We start from the raw sequence: 6,245 nt of genomic DNA, 5'->3' as shown, positions 1-6,245 counted from the left end.
CTTATTTTTGTTTTTTTAATTTAAAACAAATAAATTTACATTCATACTTCATAGCGATTAAATTTTTGATGAAAATTCTCCCTCGCACATAAAATGGATAAGATCAAAGTCTGCAAAATACAGTAAGGTACCATGAATTAATTAGGAGTATATAAATATAATATATGTTTTACTTTACAATAGGAGGCATAGCATAATGTTAGCCATGCGCACCCAGGTGGATTTTCTTTTCTCCGTAATTCATGTGTCATACCAGTTACTAGGCTAACATTCTTCTTTTTGACAATGGCCAAAATTGATTTGGCAATTAAAAAAAATAGCCTGCAATCATGGGAATATGAAGATAAAAGAAATCTTAGTTACTTAGATTTATCTAGTTTATCAGATTTTTTCCCAGAAAATAATTGTGTGGTGTAGATTGAAATAGCATTGTGTGGAGTCATATATGAAACAAATTTAGATCATAGACTGATAATTCTAAATGGAGATGGAGTTGAATTATTAATCCAACCATGAGTTGTATTGAAATTTAATTCTCAAATGGAAGTTATTTTCCACTTAGTTTTTAAATTCAATTTGTTTATGCAGTCAGGTGGACGTGGCTGGAGTTGGAGTAAGGTTAGGATTAAAGTTTGAGAAGTAAGGAATAAAATTAAAATTTTATAATGAAATAAAATTATAATAAAAAAATTAAAAGGATACGAATTTTGAGTCTTCATTGTAACGACACCTATCAGGTTATGGTTAATATACACTACAGGCAACAATGAGTGCTATGAGAATTTTCTTGTTCAAATATTGGTGGTGCACTATTCTAACCTTTGGCATTCCTTATTTCAGAAGTAATTGCAAATAATGAGCTTCAGCAAATATTATTTTGGAACCAGAAATTTGCCAAGCAAGAACCCTCCCAAAAAAAAAAAAAAAAAAATTGTCTTCCCTATATTAAGTAGTAAAGCCAATTTTGTAAATTGATATGACACTGATCTAAAACTTCCACAACAGGGAAGAATGCTATGTCCTATTGTCAAATAAATTGAAGTGTTTATTCCAGAATTCAAGAAGAAAATTGAGCAAAACTGGTGACTGAGTAGCAGGTTAAACTAATTAATTTTAGGTTACATACTTGTAGCAATTGGACCTTTATATTTGTCATATTCAAACAGATATTAAAAATATATATATAGATATATGACCATGAAAAGAGACGTTGACTAAAACTAGAGTCAGAAACAAATAATGATGGGCAGGCATTGTGGGATTAATTGGAGAGTGATCTTGCAAAAACAGAGACATTCATGAGTTTAAATTGATTTTATATTGATGAGTAGTATAATCCCTATTCGTTAATGAAAATACAATTTGGTATACTCTGTTTCAGTAGTATATGTTCACAATGTGAAATTGTTTTTTTCATTTAATTGTTTTAATTTAGTTTTTTGCTTGATTTTGAGATCTGTGCATTGTAAAGTTTTCATTGATGTGTTGAACTACACTATCAGATCTGGATTGTGCTTTCAGTCCTTTGTTTGGTTGTTGAGAAAACTAAGAAAAAATTATTAGATAATATAAATGTAGATTGTTGAGCACAAATTTCTTTTGAGATTTATGATAAGAAGGAATTGCATTTTATGGGTAGAGTTGGAAATCAACAAACACAGTTTGGTTCTTCAAAATCATGAAGAGATTACAGCAGCCAGGTAATATTTTGTGCTTGTCATTTCGAAGTTTCTAATCATTTGTCTCAATTGAGGTGTTTTGTCATTTTTGTTACTGAATTGAGAATATTGATTGTACCTCTGTAATGCAGTTTCCAGTGCAGCGAAAAAACAAACACTGCAATGGGCTGCTTGGACACGTCAAAAGGAGGAAAGCTTCTTCACTGCATTGCGGCAAGTTGGCAAGGCATTTTTTGCTGACATGGTTTTTGGTTTTTGGAATTATTTCTTACGATATATCCTGACATGACTATATGATGTCTTTTAACAGAATTTCGACTTTGTCTTGATGACAAAAGTTTCTAAAGATACTAATGCTACAATGCTTCGATGGTAACCAGAAACTATGCCCTCTCCGTAATGTCTATTTTATATATTTTGGTAACTCTGCAAATTTCTCTTAAACTAGCAACATGTATGTGCACCTATGTTCCTTTTTTATTATATTTCTAAGGAGATGTAGTGATGTTGAATGAACTTATGTAGGGGTTATTCTGTTGAATGAAGCCCTCATCTAATTGAGTAGGTTTCATCTTCAACTGCCTAGGTGGGATGTACTTTAAGACTACCATTAAAGACTCTGAATAAGAGTTGTAGAGTGTTCCAAGTAATACTGGAAGTTGTTTTTGTTATAAATAAAGTAAAATGTCTGGAGATCGTATTGTGTTTCTTTGGTTGTGGGCATTTCTTCTATGATTGTGGAATTTCACTTCGTTCTCGAATAATAATTTTATCTGGTAGTCATGTTTTTGAACTTGCATTTTCAGGGGGGCAATGTTGGTCATCTGCGTAAACTACTGGGTATAGAGTCAAGTTCACAGGTTTGTTAATATGTTAATTATAATTTTTTTCTCTTCTCCTTTTTCAAATGGTGTGATAATTAGAGTTTGCTATTAAATGATAATTAGAGTTTGCTATTATATTCTTAACCTAATTACAATTAAACGTAATGTTATATTTTCTTTTAGAATATAGTATATTGTAATATCCATTAGATTGTCATATTCTATATTTTTTCTCAACTAGAAAATGCTCCAAATATTTAGTTGCGGCCCCCTATTGGACAATGTTCCCATCCATTTTTGTTCATTATCCTTTGCTATTCTATATTTTTTTGGCTGTTATTGATTGTGTGCCTTTCTTCTCCACCCTCACCCTCACCCTCACCCTCACCCTCACCCTCGGATGACATTATTGAATTTGCATATAAAAAAATGGCTAAGATAACATTATGATGACATCATAACTTTTCCTATAAAAAAATAGCTGACATGATGAGATCATAACTTTTGTGGCCTTGGTAGGGAGTGCTGACAGCATTATTTGTGCAATTTGAGGAGTTGTCAGCAGTTTTTTTTTTATGTGGTGTTTGGATTACTTGGACTAAAAAGAAGGTTTTTTCATGATGAGATCATAACTTTTGTGGCCTATAGGTAAATGTTACAGTCACCTTTCATGGGTTGGAATTAGGTGCATGCATGATGGTCATTGGCTAATTAAAGAATGCTGATTAAATCTTTTTTTCCCCTCATTCTGCAAGTCCTCTAATATTTTGTAGTTTTTTTCACTTTAATTTTATTGGTGATAATGCTTTTGCTGGTGAAGAATATGAATTGAATTGATTCGAATTTCATGATGAGTAATGGAACTTTGCGAACCTTGACTCCCTTGGAATCCGTTGGCAGAATTTCATTTAAATGTTTTTATTAAACTTACCATTCTTATTTAATATAGCTGGACCATCTCATCCACCCCAAACTCCCCTCCTTTCCCATTCGAGAAACAGGTGCTTATGGTTTGACGTCATATTGGAAAAGGTTGGCTTATGTTTTCATAAAATTGTAAGTGATATTTTTTATAACCAAACTTCTGATGACAAGGCTTATCTTTTACTACTCATTTTATACTTTGTGGACCATATCAGTACCAGGGTCATCTGCCTTCCCTTGTGCAACAGAAATTTGCATGGTTTCGTGACTTCTGGCACCGTCCAACAGTAAGATTAGTATTTGAAGAAATAGAAATTTTTGGTTAAGTACTTACCATGTGTAATATTGATTCATCTCTCCTGTTAACATGGCAACCAATTTAGAGGTTGGTTGGTTCATTGCAGTCGGTATGACCTTCTGACCTTTGTGAGACAGCAAGGCATTAGCATTTTAAGTGCAATAGTGGCCATTGCCTCATACCGTGGTAAAAAAATACTTGGGCTAACAATGTGAGAACGCATCTTCACACATATTTTAGGCAAATAAGACATCAGCAAGGAGTCAATTTGATTTAGGAATTTAAGGATTGAATTGGGCTTCTCTTTTGAGCACTGTTGAGAATTGAGGAACTCGTCTAGCATACCTGTGTTTCTCTCTGGTAGAATTCACCCAGTTGTGCCTCCCTTGAACTTTCTTTACGTGTTATGTTGTATTTTTTTCCATGTGAACATCTTCTTATGTAAATTTTATTCTTCTATGGATGCTGTAATCATGAAGCATGCTAATGTTTGGCTTAAACAATTATCATATGCAAATGACAATGCTTTATGTAGAGTTGGGAGTCAGTTCAGTTGAGGATGGTAATGTAGGTTTCTCTGTTTTCTATTACTGAAAGAATAAGAAAAAAGAAAAAGAAAATAATTTTGAACCGATGAAGACTCAGAAAATTTTCCCCTACTTTCCTTGCGGATAATTCCAAGTCTTTTGCTGTAAATAGCAGTTTTTGTGAATTTCCCCCATGGTTTTGTGAATTGACAAAAATGCCCTTTTGTGATTCATCAAGAGTGTTAACTTCTTGATATTTTTGTTACTTCATGAAGACTTGACAATCACAAGAGGAAAGATTGCATTTGTGTAGTTAGATATGCTAGTTTTTTTTCTTTTTTGATGTTGTGTTATGTAGGTGGATGATAAGTACCAATATTCATGTGATGACAAAGACAATCGGGTTCATGGGTAGATATGCTCCAACCCGGCTGTTGGATTCTGGATGATCACACCCAGCGATGAGTTCCGTACAGGTGGCCCTGTAAAGCAAGATCTCACCTCGCATGTTGGCCCAACCACCTTATCTGTAAGTATCCGATATTGTTCCCTTTGCACAATCCTTTGCTATTAATTACTCAAATATCATGCTTTGCAAGAGAGCACACTTTCAAATGGCATCAATTTTACTCACTGGCCCAACACAGTGGCCCATTTACAAAATGAATTTCATGACAAGAAAAAAAAAAAAAAAAACGAAAAAAGTAATATATGTAGATGCAAATTCTTGACCAATTCCCACCTCCCAAACGAAGCCTAAAAGAACAAATATTGTTTTGTATTATGATGATGACATCCATAGGAAAAACTACTTCACAACAATTAGACTGAAAAAGGAATTGATGGAGAACAGAGCATAACTTTCTAGTTAAGCACATGACCTACTACTTAAATCTATCCTATTGAGGCACAACCTTGCACTTTCAATAAGTGGAAAATGTTATATATAAATAATTTTTTACAAATTTCCTTACTACTAGATGTTAATGTTAAAGGATTGTGTTATTTATCTTCAGATGTTTTTCAGCACCCATTATGCTGGGGACAATCAGACAATAAAATTGCGAGATGGCGAGTCATGGAAGAAGGTGTTTGGCCCTGTTTTGATCTATCTTAACTCAATTTCAGTCGAAGAGGATGCCCTAACACTTTGGGAAGATGCCAAAGAATAGGTACTACTTTGGGCATGAAATTTTTTACAACATAAAATCTAATCAGTACAAACAAAATTAACAATTTCATCTCATTGCATATATTCAGATGTTGATAGAAACCCAAAACTGGCCATATGATTTCCCTCTTTCAGAAGACTTCCCTCATGCTGATCAACGGGGTACAGTTAGTGGCTGATTACTAGTCTGTGACAAGTGACTACCTCTACTAGCTCAACTACACGATCTTCTTCATCATTATCAAGTGTATAATGATATTGAATCTGATATAAAATTTTTGTTTTAGGTACATTAATGAACAACTTATGATCGCGAACTTTGCTATGGCATCTAATTGTTAACAGGGAAGTTACTTTCAAAAGGATTAAGATCAAGCAGAAATGATTAATGTTCCAATTTTGGTTTGTTGAATTAACTTTTTAGTTTATTCATATGCATCAGTGGTTTTTGGATTAATTTGTGTTTTTATTTTTCAGATCAGAAATTTTTTTGGAGAGATGCAAAATATGGTCCAAGAATTAAAGAACTTAGTTTTTTAAGTTTTTTCATTTTTTAATATATGTAAGCACAGTTAATTTTTTTTATTTAATTCTTTTGTATATACTTTTAATCACACTTCCAAAGGTCACACTTAAAAGGTGTGATCAAAATATTTTTACTCACACTTAAAAAGTGTGATTAAAAAATGACCCCTTTTAATCACACTCCCAAATATCACACTTTAATAAAACTTAAAAAGTGTGATTAAATAACATACATCACACAAAAAAAGTGTGATCTTTATCTATTTTTGTAGTAGTGGCAGTAGTAGGTCCACAGGA

The 6,245-nt window shown here is 32.9% G+C and overlaps 1 long non-coding RNA gene across 1 annotated transcript; it reads left to right on the top strand.

Moving 5' to 3' along the window:
* Window positions 1–2,057: 2,057 nt before the first annotated feature.
* LOC145798912 (uncharacterized) lies at window positions 2,058–6,032 on the top strand. Its single transcript, XR_014340784.1, has 6 exons — window positions 2,058–2,325; window positions 2,486–2,539; window positions 3,499–4,781; window positions 5,269–5,424; window positions 5,513–5,619; window positions 5,711–6,032. It is a non-coding gene; the product is annotated as an uncharacterized LOC145798912 (long non-coding RNA).
* The last annotated feature ends 213 nt before the right edge of the window (window positions 6,033–6,245 follow it).

The sequence above is a fragment of the Camellia sinensis genome, chromosome 9, assembly GCF_055761805.1.
Source record: "Camellia sinensis isolate YWXY chromosome 9, ASM5576180v1, whole genome shotgun sequence".
Classification (NCBI taxonomy): domain Eukaryota; kingdom Viridiplantae; phylum Streptophyta; class Magnoliopsida; order Ericales; family Theaceae; genus Camellia; species Camellia sinensis.
This window is presented reverse-complemented; position numbering and strand designations above follow the sequence as displayed.